General features: G+C 37.3%; 1 pseudogene; it reads right to left on the bottom strand.

Moving 5' to 3' along the window:
• Positions 1–1,175: 1,175 nt before the first annotated feature.
• The window catches only part of LOC108767030 (uncharacterized), a 50,808-nt pseudogene continuing 29,795 nt past the window's right edge, over positions 1,176–22,188 (bottom strand).

Below are 22,188 nucleotides of genomic sequence, written 5' to 3'. Positions count from 1 at the left end.
TCTCAGGAGCAAAGTTGTTCCAGACCAGTCGACGCTGGTCGCTTGATCGGCCACGTTTTTTGTCCGACGAGTCGTCGTCCCTGCGGAAGGCTGTATCGAGAAGAGCAGAGGGAGAGGGAGAGATAGAAAAAGAGAAAAGGATAATAGTTCAGCAAAAAGGTAAGATGCGAGTAATCTAAGTGTCGATTCATCCCCGCCGCATCAATGCCATCGCGTGTCGATCGAGAGCTGTATTTTCTCTCGAAACGTTCAAGCGCACCTAAATTAATTCGTTTGGCCTACCCTTTGTAGAAGAAAAAAAGAAAATACGCTTTTTCGCTTGACTGGGATAAGAGAGAAAAGTATCGAGAGTAATTCGTTTATGATTAAAATAAAAATTGAGGTATAATGAGTCAAATTCCAACTAATCGAAGTCATTTGAATTTACAATGACTAAATTCAAATTTTAGAAAAAAATTCAACTGGTATGTGAGATCAAAAGTAAGTGTGCTTTATTTATCTGATTCAAACGTATCCCGTTATTAAAATAGAAAGAAAGAATTAATCTTTTACAAGATAGCAGCCAAATCTAGACATAACCAAAAATATAGGCAATAATAAGATTGGAAATAAGATTTATGTTAGAAATATTACTTTAAATACGAAGCGCCACTACGGTCTGAACGTTAAGATGTTGAACTATTATATAAATTAATTTAAAATGAATTAATTTCAGAAATCATAATTGCGTGCCGATATGGTTGTCGGACTTTCAACACAATCAATCTGAAATATTGATAATCCCCCCAAATTTTCCCAAATTTAATCTAAAAAAAAAAAACTGTAATAAACTTATTGCGAAAAATATTGCCTCGGCCAGGAGTCGAACCCGGATCTCTTGCATTCCGTGCGAGCGTCCTAAGCCTTTAGACAAAAAATATAGGTAGATGCAATATTTGTGCTTAAGACCCATCGACTTATAACATTAAAAATCTCGGAAAATTTAAAGCTTTGTTAAAATAAAAAAGTATAAGAAATATAGAATCCAGTTTTTAATAACATAAAATAAATCTAACGTTCATGTGTGACTATCTAAAATAAGATAAACAATAGCGATTTAAATCATTAATGGCTAACGTAGTAATTAACAATTCTACATCAACATCTATGTGTTTGACGCGTTAAAGTCGCATTAATTATGCCTCGTTACTCCACACCACATCCATAACGTGGAAGAAGAAGCGAAGGGCTCGTAAATTTTCGAAATTAAACGGCCGTCGAAGCCTGGAAATTAGACGACAGGCAGTCAAGAAGAGAAGCGCGGAGTTCGGGGCCGCGAGGTCTTGCGAAGTTCCGAAGGACCCTCCGTCCTTCGGGAGTGTCTTGGAGAAGACAGCGGCGGGTAGTCCCTAACGAACTTATCCCGAAGGTTGAGTGCCGGCCTCCGGTACGCCTGGAAATGTACACGTGCGTTTCCGCTTCATAGGCGTACTTTATTTTCGATACCTCTAAATATGTGTACACTTAGAAGAAATCAAGGTAAAAAACTAAAGGTACATAAAAAAGACATATAGTTATATAAATAAGCAATGTACATAAAAATGTCTAATTTTAAGTTACAATAAATATTGTAAGGCCACAAAATATAAAATAATATAATAAGATATACGTATGATAAATAGTAACCGATGAGAAATAAATACAAATGCAGAGTACTGGCTAAAAAAAACACACAAATTTATACAGATAACCAACTATAATATCTCTCGGATACTCAGAATCGAATACAAAGTTTGAGAAACATGCTGCGCCTATGGCACCGTACTTTCGCACGGCGCGTGAAAAAGGAAGAAAAAGAAGGGTAGCAGAGAGAGAAACGTGGACTCTCGTGGAAACTCACTTTCCGCTTCGAATCAGTCGAACCCGCCGTCCCTTTACTCGCCCATACACCCTTTTCCTTCCCGCTCCAGTCAGAGTCGAAGAAAAACCGATGAGAATTCGTGCGCTGAGATCCGAAAGGAGAGGGAAGGGTGTCGCACAGTAGAATGAAGGGGAAACTGTATCCACATCGAAGTGGAAGCGGAAGCGTAGTATCGAAAAAGGGAGAAAAAGGACTAACGAGCCATAATAATCCGCGGTGAGCGTGGATGATAGCACGAAATTCGCATATGCGATCGTTTCACCTTCAAGTCAAGGTATTTTCGTAGGAAGAACGAGACGTAACATCGAGAAACGATATCGCACAGCGAAGGCGTAGATTACGGTCCACCTTATCCTCCCACTCCCCGATCGATCGCGCGAGCGAGCAAGCGCTTATGGATAAATCGCTGGGACGGCCGCTTCATTCTTATCCGAATTAATACGAATTTATCGACGGACGTGTATGTACTGTACACTCGACACAGGGCGGGATGCGAATCTCCGTACCGTTTTATTTCGCCATAATTCTCGATCCTCTGGAATTATCTTCCTCATAAGGACGTGCGATCATTATTCGTCATTCCTGGAAAGGGATTCAACCTCGACGTGAATATAAATATCTCTGCGTACGTGTCTGTAAAATACCGTATTTTTGTTTTTTTTAATTTCTACAACATTAGCGATGGCATCTTTCACTTTTACGGTTGAAAAAGTCAATCAGCAGCCGGATGATATTTTTCTTTCGTTTCTTAAAGACCGTAAAATTAACACGACGTATATGAACGATCGCGCGGCCTTTTTAAGAGTAACTAATAATAAAACGTGATACATTATCGCGCCAAAGGAATGCCGTTATCGTTTAATCTCAACAAACGCGCGCGTGCGAATACATTGGCTAAATCGTCGCCTCTGGTTTCTGTCGGCTTAATCGCCGCGTTACGTCGCTCATAATTAATACGACACAATAACACACATCGAACGCAGCTCTAACGCGCCGCCTCCCGCTCTCTACGCCTCATCCTCTTCTCTACCTCCTCCTCTTTCTGCACCTGTTCCTCCTCCCGACAAACGACTTTCCTCTCTTGACCGTTCCATTCATCTAGCCCGACGAGACTGTTTGTATCGCGTGCACCGTTTCGCGAAATGACACGGCTCACACGGTAATCGGCGACGGTAATAGGCGCTTTAATTTTACTGTGAAAAAAAGGAAGCACGATTCCCGCATTAAATGCTCGCGCGAATGAATTTATTCGCGTTCTACCGACGCCGAGAATGTGTCTCATACGTTTCCTACAACAGCTCGGCAATATAAAGACAGTGCTCTCGCGCGAATGAAGGAGACCGACTTCCGAGGGAAGTCACTTTGCTTCGTAAGTTGAAGCATTTACCACTGGAGGAAGCACAGTCCGTATTTTAATGCAAAATGTGGCTCGCGGTCGAGAGAAACATCGCGATTGTTGTAATGATCAGGATCAGGGTAATTTATCGCAAAAAGTGGTCTTTTCCGGCAATTCACTGGTAAAATTTCAGAGTACGATAACTCTTTCTTGCTAATTTCGATTGAATTATCAAAATGTGTCATTATAATTTAAAAAATCTCGTTATTTTGTCATATATTAAGTTAATTGAATATATATGTACCTATAATGATTTTAAAAAAATAATATTTAGCACGTACAAACATAAAAAAGATTTCCGGATTCAAAATACCACTCTTCGATCTATCACAAGATGAGATTGATTCAGGAACCACCATATTTATTGTTAACAAGGGAATATTTTACTCTTAAAATAAAAAATCATTAATTTCTAGAATAAAAGAATCTAAAAAAAGAGACATCGATTTCGTGCTAAACATTATCGCGTCAGCATCGTGCATTATAACATTAGGATTTATTTTAAACGTAAAAATGTATAAATTTATATGTGTTACTCTTGTTTCAATAAGTCAATCTTATTTCATTCAAGAAAGGAGAATTGGAATAATTAATGCAATTTTAACATTATTTCATTTTATATTAAACTATGATAAAATTAAGTGAAGAATATTTTTATCTCGTTATAAAAAAAATCTGAAAGAATACTAAAAAAAGATCTTCTCATAAATTTATGAAATAAACAAATATATATTCGCGACAATGAGGCGCCGATAAAAGTTTTGTGACTTTTGGTGTGTAAAACAAGAGGTGGCTACCGAAGCGAGACGGAAAATGCGAGGAGTGCGAAAAGTAACGCAATCGAAATGGAATCGCGATGGCACTATCCTTCTTCTAGACAACTTTTCCCTCGCAATGGTCACGGCTCGATCACCACCCTCAAAATTATCCCACGTAAAAAACGAGCTTCGAAAGGACCAGGAGCAAGTGCAATCAAAGAGCGAGTTTTTAGAACTTTTTTAAATCTCTGAACGCCGTGTCTGTAAATACAAGATGAGTCCTTAAATTAAACATCCTTTTCTAAATAGTTCCCTACAGATTTTGTTCACGTCTATGCTGAGTCTTTTATACAAATAAAAAAATAAGTGACGTTAGATATTATTATTTGCAGAATTGTAAACTAAACTTAGAAAATTAATAATAATAAACGAATTAATATTAATACAACGGATCGTAAGAATTTAACAAGCAAAACTGAATTCTGAACAAAGCCGGATGTATAGCGGCTTTTTCATCGATTGATAATTTTCATAGCGTATCGCGGCGCGCCTTTCTTTGCAAACGTATGCCTGCGGAATGCATAAGAAGAATGGGTATAAGCGAAGCGACCGTCGAGCTTTCTATCCAGTGCACATTCATCGTTGTAAGCCCACGATGTGCATCCAACGTCCGAGCTGCAATCCCATAAAAATGCACTACGAAGCCAAGGGCAGACTTCAGACTATCTCGTAGTATCCTGCACTCGCCATTATTATAACACGATATAATCTCATTACAATAAATTCTACAAGACTTGCAAATTTTAATTTAATCTTACATCCCGTACTTCTTAATAAAATCATAATTTTAATTGTTAATTTATTGCGTAGTAATTTACAATAACCAATTTCTTTGTATTAACATTATTTCATATTTTTGTGATATAAAATAAATACTTTTTCCGATCAAAAATTGAATTTATTTGTTTTTTTTTCAAAATTCGCTTTATTTTGGCGTTAAAAAAAATCTTAACAAAATTACCTTTTTAAAAAAAGGTAAAAAAAAGGCGCCAAGTATGCATGTACCTTCCACAAAAACTGTACTTTACATAAACTAAAAAAAACCGTTACATAAATAATATAGTTCAAGTGATAATATTGTTAATTTTTTATTATAAATTACCCCTCAGTAGTACGTATGCATGTATTTAAAAAAAAATGAAATCAAATCTTTAAATTACGCCAATTGTAAAACGAATATATAATTTCTTGCAACATATAACATATACTATTGTATTTTGTAAATTGCGAAAAGAACATATATTTTATTGCAACATATAACATTTAATTAACGAGACAAAATGATACGTACCTTTATCTTTCTATTCAAGAGTCTTTTATATTTGCAATGGAATATAACATTTAATCTAAAAAAATTAAAGACGAAGCATGACAAAATGAGAAAATGTTATTAAAATAAAATTTTTTATGTAAAAATACTTGGCGCGCTACTAGACCTCAAAATATAATAAGATAATCATCAAATAATATCGAATAAAAAAAATGAAGAGATTTAAGAAAGAAAATGAGGTAGACTAACAATATGCAGTGTGCGTGTGCGTGCGTGCGTGCATGCGTGTGTGTACATGTACGTGCGCGCGCGCGCGTGTGCGCACAAGTAAATAATTAAAAATACCAAATATGAAAAGTAATGAAGAGATTTAAGAAAGAGACTTAATAATTCGCTGACTCGCGTAAAGACACGCGTGTCTCGCGCTGCGCGCCCACTTGGCGCGAGACATTACCGTGTCTCTTGATTTACAAAATTGACTTCCGTTGATGGTATCCGAATAAAATTTTTTAGAATATTAAGAGATATTCTTTGAATACAAAATAATAATGGTGTCAACTATTTCCAGCTTACAGAATAACTTAAAAACTAACTGATCGACTTTTCATATTTTATTTAGAAATAGGTATAGTACTAGTATAAACTGTATAATTAAAAAAGAATTAATTTGAAGTGGAATTTGAAGGAAATTTCCTTATTGCCTGTGCCTATTGTGTTTAAAGCCGGTTCTACATTAGTTGCAAGCCGATCGCAAGTTTGTTACAACAGCCAATCTCTGAAGCTTGCATTTTGAAATCAACGCTTCATATTGGCTGGCGCAACAAATTTGCGATCAGCTTGCAACTAATGTAGAACCAGCTTAAGCCTTCAAACAGGTCCCCTGATCAAAATTGACGATTACCAAGCATCAATTTTGATCACGTGACCCGTTTGACCCTCGAATCGAGAGTCGAGCGTCAGCATGAAAATACAACCTAATGCGCATGCGTGGTGGAACATGCGACAGAGAGAGCAGCCCTGATTGGCCATTTGAGTTATTTTGAAGGCGACGAGACGCCGCGTTTTTTTGCAGGTATGGTGTAGTCGCCCTGTTCACCTGGCACGGCAGACACGTAGTTTCAACTTGAGCCTCTGAGTTGAACTGGTCAAATTAACATATGTACGTTCGATCGCGAAAATCATGTAAGACCACTCGATCGGGTCGGTCGTATGTCTCGTCTTGCTTCAAGTATGCGTCATCTTAATTATATTTTTAAAAAGTGTGGCCGACTTCGACTGCAATTGTATTACAATTCATAGTCCCTTTATTCGTCCGTGCAGTGCAGAAGCATGTCGTAGCCACTCTCTTTCCTTTATGAGGATCAGCCAACAGGTTACAGATTGTATCCTGGTTGTTCCTGGTTGTTCCTGGTGTCAGAGTAGGTCTCAAGTAACGACGATGCTCATGGAAACATTTTGTTGCAGCTGTAGCCTTCTTCTCAGGCGTTTGAGCTTTTAGGTACGTTCCGTTTCTCGCAGGTGCCCAGTGTCTGAGAGGTGCTTTGCCATTTTTATCTTTATTGCTTTTGTTCTATTTACCGCTTTATTGCTTTTGTTCTAACAGTATATATCTTATACTGTAAATATACACAGATTTAACATTATATAATTATAAACTGTTTGTTTGTACAATGTAAATGTACTTTTGTGCGACCGCTTGTACTTTGAAGGCACTCACCGATAAGACGGTGGCGATTCCGGCCAGTATCGTAGACTGTAGATAAATCGTAAAATTGGAATGCAATGCACCGGCCACCTCAAACCGGTAAATAGAACAAAAGCAATAAAGATAAAAATGGCAAAGCACCTCTCAGACACTGGGCACCTGCGAGAAACGGAACGTACCTAAAAGCTCAAACGCCTGAGAAGAAGGCTGCAGCTGCTCCAGCTGCAACAAAATGTTTCCATGAGCATCGTCGTTGACTTGAGACCTTTTTTTGTGACGCAGGGGAAATGCATTACGCATCCCCGTCTCCCCCGGGGGAGGGAGACGGGGTATGTGGGACTCTCTCCTCGAAGCTGTTGCTCCGAGGAGCCTACCCACTAAAACCCCTGCGGGCGAACCTAACCCGAACGTCGTTACTTGAGACCTACTCTGACACCAGGAACAACCAGGAACAACCAGGATACAATCTGTATCCTGTTGGCTGGTCCTCATAAAGGAAAGAGAGCGGCTACGACATGCTTCTGCACTGCACGGACGAATAAAGGGACTATGAATTGTAATACAATCAGTTCAACTCAGAGGGTCAAGTTGAAACTACGCGTCTGCCGTGCCAGGTGAACAGGGCGACTACACCATACTTGCAAAAAAACGCGGCGTCTCGTCGCCTTCAAAATAACTCAAATGGCCAATCAGGGCTGCTCTCTCTGTCGCATGTTCCACCACGCATGCGCATTAGGTTGTATTTTCATGCTGACGCTCGACTCTCGATTCGAGGGTCAAAATTGATGCTTGGTAATCGTCAATTTTGATCAGGGGACCTGTTTGAAGGCTTAAGCTGGTTCTACATTAGTTGCAAGCTGATCGCAAATTTGTTGCGACAGCCAATATGAAGCGTTGATTTCAAAATGCAAGCTTCAGAGATTGGCTCTGTTGCAACAAACTTCGGCTTGCAACTAATGTAGAACCGGCTTTAAACACAATAGGCACAGGCGCAATAAGGAAATTCCCTTCAAATTCCACTTCAAATTAATTCTTTTTTAATTATACAGTTTATACTAGTACTATACCTATTTCTAAATATAATATGAAAAGTCGATCAGTTAGTTTTTAAGTTATTCTGTAACGTGGAAATAGTTGACACCATTATTATTTTGTATTCAAAGAATATCTCTTAATTATATTTTTAAAAAGTGTGGCCGGCTTCGACTGCAATTGTATTATAATTCATAGTCCCTTTATTCGTCCGTGCAGTGCAGAAACATGTCGTAGTAGCAGGTACCCAGTGTCTGAGAGGTGCTTTGCCATTTTTATCTTTATTGCTTTTGTTCTATTTACCGGTTTGAGGTGGCCGGTGCATTGCATTCCAATTTTACGATTTATCTGCAGTCTACGATACTGGCCGGAATCGCCACCGTCTTATCGGTGAGTGCTATTAACTTTGAAGAAGTACAAGCGCTTGCACGAAAGTACGTTTACATTGTACAAACAAACGGTTTATAATTATTGTAAGGTATTTCTAGATATAAATATTAAACAATCATGATGTGTACGTGACACATATATTTTGAAGGTCGCTACGTCCTCACAACCGTTTCTTTCGAACCGCGGATCGGAAAACGATCACGGCCGAAGGACGTAGCACGACGGTTGCACGTGTGCGCCGAAAATTCACGAAGACAGGATTAGACAAAGCGATCGCCGATTCACAGAGACCATTCGTCTAATCGTCCGCTTATCTATACTCGGTCGATTTCGGAGTATCATACGGTACCATTCGGGCGTAAGCCACTTCGTGAGAGGATATTCGCCTCTGCAATTCGTCACGGTTTTTCCGTGGAATTTATAGTCTCTGTTGCACGACTCGTTAGAATTAATTAAAATATATACACACAGTATATTCGGTTCAAGTGTTTGTAACAAATATTAAGTGGAAGAGAGAGATAGAATAAAGGCGTCAACTTGAATATATTTATATATATAATCAGTGTTCTTCTCCTACATCGAGTACCTCCAAGTCCGCAATCTTCCTGACACAATAATAAATAAAATCGGACAAAACAGTTACCGATCCCAATACACGCCAAAGAACATTACATATATATTACATTATATAATGTTAAATCTGTGTATATTTACAGTATAAAATATATACTGTTAGAAATGTAACCACGAGCTTCCTTTACGTATAAACGAAACTCGTGATTATAAACGAAATTAAAAGTAATGATTTAACTGAAAATTAAGTTACAGTGTGTAGTTACTTAAATGTAACGAACATGTACATTAAATTTTATGTACATGTATACAAATATACTTTTCAGTTATAAATATATTAAATTTAATATATCATGAAATTAAATTTGTTTCTAGGCAAGGTGGAAGGTGGAATAGAATATGTAAAATAAATATATCATTCACATATAATATATGTATGTATAAACAGCGTTACCTAGTCTCTAATTCAATCTCTAACCAAATGAAGTTATATATGATTTGTTGATAAGTTGAAAATTGGATCGCAATGTCGGAGGAATAGATGACCACGACTTTCGATTCTCTCACCGCTTTCTCGGGGAAGATCAAGAAGTCTGCTCGCGTAGCGGCCGGATATGAAGCTTGTTACCGGCGATGGAAGATTCATCCGTTGCTTCGTAAATCCGTCTTCGATCATCCTGGCGGTACGCACGCATAATACGAGACGCACGCTCCCGGCCCAATCCTGCAACGCGAAGCGATTCCTCCTGATTCCTCCGTGCGTGACCGACGTATAGAGTTACACGGTCCCGCATTCCTAGGTACACACATGAAATTCGATACCGTTTGCGCGAAGGATCGTGGACCTCGCGCGGGTGAGGTGGCGCGAGACGGGACGGAAGAAACGAGGTACAGGAGATCGATCGTTATCGCGTACCACGTACGGCCCCGCACTTGTCGATCTCCCTTGTGTTGTCTTCGTACGCGGCAAAAGAAGCAGAGCAAAATACCCCGCTGCCTTCTCATCCTTCCCTTCCTTCGTACGGCATCCGATCTCGTAGCGATTTTTTCGCGATACTCTCCTCGATCCCCATTCTCCCTTTCTCTCCTGTTCACTTAACGCGTCGCGTTCCATCTTATCCGAATTTTTATCGCGCTCCGTGATGCAAAAACACGTCGGATTATGCAAGAAGGTAATGTAAACACAGGTCATATGCGTCGCTCGTCGAAAGTATCGTATATTATTTTATTTTAAAAAATAGTAAACTATCTGGAATAGAAAAAATAAATATACGGTAAAATTTCAGAAGAAAAAAAGTGTCATTATATTAATTTTTTAAATAAAAATTGAAATTATTACTTTCATAAATTTGATAATCGATACTTATGTAAAACAGCAAACTGGTTTTTATTCTCTTCTGTATTATCTGTATTTCTTGTAAGTATAATGTATATATTGTGTATTTTATAATGTATTTTATTAAGGTACAATATATTTCAACATTATATTTACTTATTTCCAAAGGTAATAATGAACAAAAAAAATGTATAAAATTTATTTAAGTTATAGAGTTGTAAAGGAAATAAAGCACAAGTTTATAATACGAAACATGCAAGATAAAATAAGAAAAGTAGAAAGTCTTAAAAACATTAAATTAAAGTGACCAAAGACAATCTTTTAAAAGTGAATAATAATGAAGAGCACATATAGGATTACTAAAGCCGAGAATCAGTGCTATCGGGAGAAATCGTGCGAATTTCTTTGCCACGCGAAACATCACCTTTTCAAGATCGTGGTAAATTAGAACGTGTTAATGAAAAGCCAGAAGGTTAAGCGACCGCGGGAAGAAATCCGACCAATTGATCTCGATACATTTCCGCTTTTTTTTACGTGAACAATAATCTACGTATTTTATCACGATGACGTATTCCCAGCAATCAATGATAATCCGCTTAACGTGAGCCGTGAGTACTTAAGTGAAAGCCGACCTGATTGCATCGCAAATGCACGCGGCGACGCGTATGATCGCGTACATCAGGGGTCCAAAATCGACCGGTTTTTCTGTCGAACGATGACGTTGTTCTTGCCCGGTTCTTGCATGCATCCGCGGTGCAGCCAACGGCGTGTTGCTACTTTCGGCAAAACAGGAGTATAAAGCATTGCAACGACCAGCGACAGGTCGCTGGCACCCCGTTGCGCTCTACTTTCAGCTTACCACTCCATTTTCAAGAGAAAAACAAGCAGGTTGAATTTATGTCACGAAACGCAGTTAATGTTTGCGACAATGTAACAACCGTAATTTCGTAAATGCAAGAAAGCAGCCGCTTAAGTGCACTTCTGTTTGGAGGCCACGCTTATTACTCAAGAACAAAATAAGCGAGATATATAATCTTCTTGATGAGTGAATTTCCAAGTCGAAGGACACGCAAAGCCAAAGAAAAAGATTGACGATACAACAATTTAAGATTTTTTAAAATTGTAATAATAAATTTTATTCAGCATTAGCGTAACAAAAATTATTATCCTAATGCAGAAGTAAAAACGGCGTACAGACTATTTAAACACAAACAATGAATCATCTTTTTTATCTTTCAACTGTCGACATTTAAGGAAAACTAAAAATAACCTCTCACCGCAAACTTTATGAGCCATAGATCATTAAGTAGACAGAACAAAATGGGATATGCGCATTTTCAGAATACCCCGGAAATATTTGTATATGCAAGAGTCGAGAATAACCAGGAATGATATTTCGAGATCGTTTTCCTTGTTAGGTAAGAGTATAAAACTTGTCAGTAACAACAATCAAGTTTTTCATCCGGCACGATTATGACAACCGCGCAACTGACGCGGTCATCTCGGATGCTCTTTAACGTTGAATTTACCATCAATTGGAAGCATTATTATACATCATTCATGGCGCAAGAGGGGAGTTGGAGTATTCCCGCAAAAGGGATAATCCCTTTTCCATTGTGCGGTAGCTTAAACTCGCCAACCTTCCGAGCGCGATTCAAAGCGTGGGACGCGTGGGCACGGAAAATTGTACGGATGCGTATGGCGACGTTAAGCCGCCAATTATACGTCGGGCTTAATCGCCGCAACTGAGCTAAACGGCCCGCGATTTTTGCACGCTCTACGCCGCCGACTTGTCGATATCTCCGCAATTGCCACAGGTCGTTCGCCGGTATTTTACAATTTTGCATCCCCTCGGGCGAGCACGGTCGCACGTCGACGACCGAAGCGCGTGGGACGCACGAGTAGTCGGACCAAGTCGGACAGGATGGAGAGAAGCCCGGCGCAGGCAAATTTTTATCATCTTCCTTGCTTCGTGAGACTTGTCACTTCATCGAGAAAGATCATAGATTGCACGCGCGTACAAGCTGATCCAAAATCACCAGAGATATGTATGAGGCATATAACACTTAAATGCAAGTATCTTAAAAAGATTTATCTATAAAGCAGAAATAAATGTACGAAACATTTATTTAAATTTAAAATTAAAGTATTAAAGTATTAAATTAATGTATATTGAAATCAAGTATTTAAGTATGAAATTGCCAAATATACGGTCGAGGTTAGATATTGGTGCTTATAATGATATTTAAGTATATGTAAATTTTAAGTACAGCTTTCAGTTATACATGTAGCATGCTCGCATTTTAATGCATTTTCTCTTCATATGTGTGTGTATTCTATATGACATATTCGACTAAATGGGTTTCTCAATGTATATATGTATAGAGGTTATTATGATAAATATATTACCATATACTTCAGTGGTCGAATTGAAATAAAGAACACCCGCGGATAATTGAATCCTGATTCAAATAATATTTTTCGTAATAAGTTCTTGTGTTTCATGATGTATAACTAATGCTATAATGGCATTATTATGTACATATATAATCGATGATCGATTTAAATTGTGATATTATTTCAACATCAATTTATAAATGTGTTTCAAGTCCGATAATAATCGCGACGCAGTTTACATAATTGAAAGATACATTAAAAATTTATATAGAAATATTATGCACTAATAGCTTCGATAGTATTTGGTATTTCCTTACTTATCTGATTTTATTTATGTATCAGTTATTTAACTTATTACTGTTTAAATTATTTTAAATCTTCAATTATATAATATTCTCTCATAACATATTTTTTAATAGATCGACATAATAATAAAAAAAATCAAAATTATGCTGCTAAATTAATTACTAAAATTGAATTTTATCTCTATTGTACATTTTTAAGAATTTTTTATATGTAAAAGATAATCTTAAATATTAAATGTGGAATATAAAAATTATAAGAATTGAATCGAAATATATAACGGTAACACAAATAAACAGCTGGACGTGCAGAGAAGAAGCAGGAGAGAGAAAGAGAGAGACAGAGAAAGGAGAAAAAAAGAAGAAACAAACCTACACATAGAGCAAAATATGATTATTCGGGAAGAAAATAGACGAGACGGGTAAAGTCGTTCCAGCACCGTTAAGCTTGTAATGTCGGTGTTTTATTAGATTACTCCGCGTTCTCGACGACGGTGAGACGCACAATGGCCGTTTTCACGACTAAGACCGGACGAACGTGCGCGACAGCAATCCGAATGAGACATCGTGCGGACAGAAGCGTGCCCGTTCCACGTATCCAACGTTGTTATATTCTACCGTATAATTCTACTCTCTCTCTCTCTCTTTCTATGCAACATATGTCCGGCAGTAACGCGAAAAGGACAAAAGACATACGCGCGAAAAAGCAACGCGTGAAAGCCGGTCGAGGCTAGAGGAGGCGCGGAATGGCGGAGATATGATGTACTGCGCTAATAACCGAACCCACCGTCGGCTGCGGCGGATCCTAACGATGTTTTAAGCCGTAATTAATTTACTGCCCGACCCCTTACCTAGCTACGCTGGTGATCCGACCAGCCGGCGTGTGGCCCTTAAATCCCCCTATATACGCGCATGGACGGTCAATATCGGCGAGTGGTCCGCGATTCTTCCGTGCGACACGCCGAATCATCACATACCCGAATAACACAACGTTCGAATACCTAATTGTTTTTCGATGGCGTATCTTTTTGTAAATTCAGTTTTTCTATTTCTATTGAGGCAGTGCTAACATTAATCGTGCCCAGCACTAAAGCCAAGTGCTGGACCAGTGTCAGCTGCCGATAGTGCTACCCAATACTGTGCCAGTATCGCAATTCTGGCAATCAGTATTAGCCCAATACCGATTAACAGAATGTTGGCCAACAGTTGGCAGTTATAGATCGGTCAAGCGTTGACTTCGTTGTAACGTCAAATTACCCTATATGCACGGAGAAAAATGTACACTAATATACTCTAGAATTCTAGTAAACTTTATGGAATTATCAAGTTCATATATATAGGGATATGTGCCTACTTATGTAAAATTTTCTTTACATTTCTGATATATGAGATTGTCTTAAAGTAAATTTATAATTTATCAAACATCTTAATAGTAGAATTTACTTTATCAGCGAATATTTTTTCTTTAGCATTGACAAAATTTACTTTACTGCGTAGTTTGTGCTCGTCAATTTTGAAAATAGTACGATTTACTTTACTGTAAGTATAATTTACTTTACTGAAAGTATAATTTATCTTACTATAAGACAGTAGTCACTTGAAATGATGTACTATAATCATAATGTACTTTTTATTTGAAATCTCCGGTATTTTTACTTTTAGTCAAATAAAATTTATCACAAATTCGGTAAAAATAGCCAGAATATTTTTACTAGTCTTCTAAGGTAAAAATCTCAATTATTTTTCTCCGTGTGGATGGCTAAATTTTCAGGTATTTCAGAAGAATCATTCTTCCGTGTAGTATAATATAACAAGACATTCAGTATCTTCAAATATCGCAATCGTTCGATTGCAACGTACCGCAAAATATTGTTTCGATCAACCTATAGCTACGATTGTTCACCAAAGCCTGCTTAAATGCCATTCAACAATCTCCATTCAATTGAGATAATATCCGGTCACGGTACGTGAGTCCGATACGGCCACGAATCTTTCGTGAATCGTGGTGCTTGCTTTCGCTCGCACGAAACATACGCCGCGCGTTCACGCGCGATCATCTCCGTCTGCGCGGAATATCTAAATAGCGATCGGTTCGTGTACGGTAGGTAGGTAGATAGGTACACATTCTGCAGCGTGTGGGCGTAAGCCAACGCCGCGGCTTTTTATTTCTCCTCTCCTTATATTGCGGCCAGTCTTTTCTCACGGCAGACTACCTCGCTTGCGTACACATAGTAGCATACATCAGTCCTGTATAAGCACGCCGCGGTAGCGATCGGTAAGTCCAATAGGCACCGAGAGTCGCGCTTTCGTTTCTTCCTTCAAATGCGAAATCGTAACGAGATCGATTGTTAATGGATGGAATTACTTGCGTGCGGCGACTGCGGCGGCGCATTTGAGGTTGTGACTGTTGACGCTCGAATGCGCCTAGAGAATGATCGTCGCAGTGCACTACTGAATGCATTCGATACACCTAGCGTTCCTCGGTTCCTTTTTCGCGGTGTATGTTACTGGATTATTTTTTTGTAGGATAAATAGAGGTCATCGTGACGGGATACTTTCCGATAATACAGTAGTCGTTGTAAAATAATAATGGTTTAGCCGTCCGTAATATTCCAATTGGAAATTTCCGACTTAAGCCATTACTGACAACGGACGCAGTACTGCGCCTATAATGGCCTATAATGGAATTTTACTGTATTTTTTTTTATTACACATTATCTATTATTGAAACAAAGGAGGTTGAAACGGAAGAAATTGAAAAGTTATAATAAGTATTTTTTAATTCTTTGTGATGTTTAATACTTGATATAATATTTTCAATAAATTTCAACTAAAAATTTATTTTTTTTTTTGTAGAATTTCTTTATACTAAATAATTTTAATCCAGGTTTAATCGAGCATGATGACGATGTTCTGTACTAGTTTGCCAGTGCTTCTGAGCCAATATTGGCATTTAGTACTAGCGCATTAACGTTTTTACATTATATAGTTCAGGAGGGCTATTCTGTATCGTTTACCGATAGTTATCGGTGTCGCTATGTTGTTGGGTAGCTTTTTTACCGTACAAAATATCCGCGCAACACATAACAACATTCGGTAAGTGATACAGCACCCCTAAATTATATTAATGTAAAAAACGTTACAGCGCTAGTACGAAATGCTAGTACTGGCTCAATACAGAACATCGTTGTGCCCGATTTATGCCAGTACCGTGCTCGTAGTCAGTACTGCATCTGCACTTACAGTCAGTACTAGATACCAGTACTGGTTTGTTAGTACTGGCCGATCACTGGCAAACCATTACGGAAAATCGTTATCATCCCACACATATGTACGCCAGTACAGCCAGTACTGCGATTATTGTGAATTTCTCATTGAATAGCTATTTATTCTAACATTATAACTCTTTCAAATTCATAACTCTAGTCAATTATTTAAATAGTAGAAGTAGTACTAAATAGCAATTTATTTAACATTGAGAGAAATCATGAAAGCCGTCAATTACATTATTAGGACATGTCGCGTTTGCTTTCCCGCCACAATTACCTTGACTGACCTTATTTCTTAATAATGACGTGAATGTCGTTGAAATTAACGATGCTACGACGTAAAGTAAATGCGCGGATTCAAGATGTAGAGAAAGCTCTCCGAATATGTCATGACTTCTGATCTATCATTATCTTGGAATGGCTGTCAGCCATAGGAAGCTATTTATCGCTTTTCTAAAATTTATTGTGCAATATACATGAACTGTGTAGCGAGGAGAAAGCCATCCATAAGAGAAAACAGAAGCCGTACTTCAGCGAAAAAATAGACGACAACGGTAAGCTCGATGGATTATATGACTGACAGATGATATCGTCGCCAAGACGAAATGACCACTTCGTTGTAATTGTACTATATTGAGATTGCCTCTCCGTTGAAAATTAAAACACCGTCTCTCACCTCGCCACCAACATTTGGCAGCGGGAGCTCCCTTTTCTTTCGTTCTCGTCGTCCCGTTACAACGGGCCTTTCTTTCTTCGCGACGGGACGTACTTAGTCCGAAGTACCTCGAAAATACGTAGTGGGTAGGCATCCCCTGGCTCGGTTCCCTTTTTCTACCATTTCGCCCGACAAACATCGCGGTCATTGTCCCAAGTCTAGGACAGCCGGCGCCCGACGCGGCGTCTGGCGTCTCGGCGCCCGTTTTCCTGCTCGTCCCACCTCCGCAATTTGGTTCAGCCATTCTCTAGCCACCTATCTACCACCATGCACGCGTATTGCATCTGCGGGAAATGCATGAGAAGTGCTCGTGTACGAGAGAATACCGGCGTCGCGACGTCTGGACCGTTTGGACCAACGAGCAACGAGATGCGATGAAAGATATAAGGACGAGAACGAGACATAATACAAGGAACGAAGAATAAATACAGGGTGCTCGGCAAAGAAATTGATGCACAGGTAGCAATCATCGAAACGGATAAAAAAAGAAACGTAGGTAAAAATGCAACTGGATCATTATCCGATTTTATTGTAATAAAGTTTTATAATTAAGTGATTATTAAATTCAATAAAAAACTCATGTTCCAAATGATAGGTTAATGACGACCAAAAAAATTTGATTGCTCTTAATACATGCCTTTACCCTAAAGAGGTACATGTTGTTATGAAATTTTATTCAATTATCATCTTGTTTTATATTCGAAATTGTTGCGAGATCGATACTATCGAATAAAAATTTCCAATCATTAAAGTAGCAATTTTAGAAACTGTTACAAGTGAGACCTCAAACGCGAATGACGTCGCAATTTAACTCGGTGCGTTTTGGAGTTAGGCTTCTTAGTTAGGTCGTTATATGTACACCTACAGCTAGCAGCAGTCAAAGGCTGAAGTTTAGATGAAGATAAGATAATCTCCATTTCATTTCGCGGGAATTTATGCGTGAGACGTGACAGACAGTCAATTACGCACGCCCGATTTCTGCACGTACATCAAGACAGCGCGAATTGCACTTACACAGAGAGATCGGAACACACGTTGAGTATTTACAGGCACATATTGCCAATATGTGCAAAAACTAGCGATGCTGTGTAAACACAGAGAAAAAACGCAATTCCATTGGCATAACGCGAACAGCATTCCTGAAGACTCGTATCATTACCGGTGGACAAGCATGATTCGAAAGAACGTCGTCCCGCGAGTATTAAGGAAAAGAAATTAACCCTTTTATCCCGCGTGGAACTTCCGAATATTTTTTGCCGGCCTTGTCGCTTCTCGTCTCTAACGAGTGCAATTACGTTAATTGCAATCGCGCGCGAGGGCGCGGTTAATTTGCATCAACCCGGACATTACATAGAGGAGAAAGTAGTATTGTAACCTTCCCATTTACATTTCACGTAATATAACTTGATTAATAATCAACCAATAGGAAATAAATCCATAACGGTTACAGCTGATTCTTTTTCATACGTGAAAGCTACAGAATTAATAAAAAATTTAAATGGTTATCTTTGAAGCAGAAAGTTCATATAGAGTCAACATCAATCCTATAAAATATTTTTATTTTGAATTTTCTTATTTTATTTCACGATTGCTCGATGACTGCTTGCTTAAAATGGAAAAAGTTACGTTATATGATCATGAAGGTGATAAGATATATGATGTATTATTATCCGCGGAGGATGCACGGCCTGCTGCTTCAGGTAATAAACATTAATTGTGAAATTTTGACATGATGGTATCACATAACCTTATGTAATGTAAAAACCTTGTTATATGATCCTTCTTTATTAGGTCTTATGCACAATGGAAAAAATATAATATTAGGAATAGAAATAAATATTAAATATTAAATAAATAAAAAAAAATTTAGTAGATTAAATGTTTTATACAATGTGTGGATATAAATAAAATATAACATATGTCTTATATCTTATTTGTGTGTTACATTTAATCTGTATATTTAATTTTTTATTTTTCCAATATTTAACATTTCTTCTTGTTCTTAATATTTGTTTCATTGTGCGCAGGCCCTTACTTTTATAATGAGTTTATTATTTTTGAGTAATTAATATAAGTATATAATTTTGATATATTTTACACACAGATATTAACTTTACATCTCTTTTACGTGCTGCAAGTAAAGATCAAAATCAACAAGCGCAACCTGAAGTTGAGCAAAACAAAGAAATTTCAGAGAATTTAGTTAATGTACATATGTACAATCAACGGATAATTGACGAGAGAGAGTAAGATTAAAATAATTCTGTTATAATTTTTCTTTAAATATATGCAGTTTTTATTTATAAAATATTAATTTTAATGACTATAGTACAAGTATTAATTATAGTTGATATATTTTACGTAAATTCTTTATATCAACGGTCAGTGTTAACGGCAACTATTTTATTATTATTAAGAACCTATCAAGAGATGGAACAAAAATTTAATGACGGAAAAATATCACATAAAAAATGTTGAGAAATGGTATCCAAATCATTAAAAGATCATGGACATAACATAACAGGTCCACAATGCACTTCTAAGAAGCTTTAAAAAAACATATAAATCAATAAAGGATCATTGTACACGCTTTACGTTAGTTTTGGTAGTTTTCAAATTCAATCGGCAAGGCCGAAAGTTTTTAAATTCAGCGCCAAATTCACGTGTAGTGGCGCGTCTCAGTTCGAATTGTACCCGGTGGTGGCGCGCTGGATGTATGCGCGTACACATACGTAAAAAGATCACAGGATATTAGCCAATCTTAATTGTAAATTTGAGAACAATCGACGAACTTGACAATATTTTGAGGTCCGTAATAAATAATAATGGATAAGTTTTAATTATTTATATTAATACTTTATCTTTTATGTTAAATGATTATAATCATTTAATATCAGAGAGATTAAGGGGACCATTGTACCTAGATTGATCATATAATACTGCCTTCTTCTCTATTTTAAAATTGTTGTCGCTTTCTTTCATTTGCACGATTTTGGCATATATATATATATATATAAATTTATATTAAGCAAATGTCCCGATAATCGCTAAAACCTGCTCGCCTTTCCCAGCGATATCTGGCAGGTTCCACTACTCTCCTCTCGTTTACCTGCAGTACATTCTGCGCCATTCTCCCGGCTGTCGGAACGGCTTGCGATAACCTAACGAGTAGATCAAGTTCACAGCCGACGCTTAAAGGGTTAACGGCCACGTGAAGATCGTCCGTTCTTACTTCTCTACGTTGGCAGAAAGAAGAGCGAATACCTGAAGTTTTATATCCGCTCTTTCAGGCCCACATCCAATCTTAATTCGCTCGTTGCCAAACGCGACGGAGACCGGCTCCCGTCTTCCCCTCCGCCATTAAGCTAATGGCGCATAATTAATTATTACCTTTGAAATAATCGGATTCGATCTTCTTCTATTAGTTTTAGAGCCGGTTTAAAGACGGCGAAGAAAAAACAATGGTTACTGGTCCCGTGACTTTATAAAGCACGTACCTACCGGGATCGGAATCGTTACTTGGATATCGTTTATCTCATCGGTCAGATGAATCTGAAGCGAGTTAAATTTCACGAGATTTACAGGGAGATAGTTATCTGTTTGATGAAAAAAATCTCTCCTGCAGTTAGTTTTTTATTTTGTAGAAATGTTATTACTGTAGATCTCATTATTGATTGTTATATATCCATTTAACTATTTATCAGATTCAGTACATACATTTGTGTGCGAGTACATACAGTGTTTTAATACATATTCGTATAAAAAAATCTTATGAAAAGATATCTCGATTATAATTTTATTAATATTTATTATATTTTAATTAAGATTCAAATTAAGATTCATTCTTTCGTTTTTTAAAAAAATCCACTTTATATTGATCAGAGAAAATGCACTATACACTGATTGAAATCCAATCATACTGTGTTTATGTGTAAGTTACAATAATTGAGTAACTAATATGTAAAAGCAGCTATATCTAAAATGTAAAAGAATTAGATATAATCGGAACCTCTGGAGTCCTTAGTTCCTTGGTTATGAATTGAATTTAAAATATCTACATATCCTATAAAATCCAAGAGAAACAATGAATCTAATTGCAAAAAAAGGTAAATCATCCTTATTATTGTTATGTATTGGAGAAAAGCAAAAAGGATTTAGATCCTCTCAAATCCTTACTATTATATATAACAATTACATCCATCGGTGATATTTAATAAAAAATGATAGACATTACTCCAAAATTAGCTAAAATTTTTTCTCCAAAATCAATCAAATACACACTCTATTTAATAAATAAAAATTGTATTTTTTATGACACATTATACACGTTTTGTTAACTAAAATATAATGAACTTTTTCTAATTTAAAAAAGATCTCTTAGAAAAATTATACAAGCATTTTTGCTTTCGTAAAAAAAAAGTAAGTTGTAAGTGGAAATAACGGTTTTTGTCAATGAGTTACTAAATTACTAAGCACTGACACGCATCATGACCTTCTCATTTCTCTCAAGTAAGTGACGTATACAAGCTCTGGGAAAGTTGTAAAATGATAATATAGGTCGTGATAGATGGACCAAACGGTCCGTTATCACGTTGCGTGATAAAATACGAAGTATTCACTATATTATTTCAGACAAATGCGATGTCTAAAACCTGATTTGAAGTTGATAGTGAGAAGCTCGATAACTTGAGCTAGATTATGGGATGTAAATCGCTGTTATCAAGCCGCGATCACCATCACTACATCGCGTCGCGTGTGCGAATCGTTATTGCGATTCGCATTATTACACGCTCATGTGCACGCCACAGCTATTCGCTAATAGCGGAACACAGGCTCTAGCACGAGGAAGAAACACACGCTGACACGATATACGATCCGTTTATTGAGTAAATTAGGCAGTTGACATTTCGCGAACATCACACATATACATTCCTCTTTAAACTCAAACAGTTAACTTTTTATTAATAGTGAATTGAATAATCTCTATTTGTAATAAACAGAACGATGCGATAAAAGTACAGCAACGAATAATAGACTTCTAAAAATCGAACCTCAGCAGAAAATAACAGAGTAAAATATCACATT

Source organism: Trachymyrmex cornetzi, unplaced genomic scaffold (genome assembly GCF_001594075.2).
Source record: "Trachymyrmex cornetzi isolate Tcor2-1 unplaced genomic scaffold, Tcor1.1 scaffold646, whole genome shotgun sequence".
NCBI lineage: Eukaryota > Metazoa > Arthropoda > Insecta > Hymenoptera > Formicidae > Trachymyrmex > Trachymyrmex cornetzi.
The sequence above is the reverse complement of the archived record's forward strand: the minus strand, read 5'-3'. Positions and strand labels throughout refer to the sequence as shown.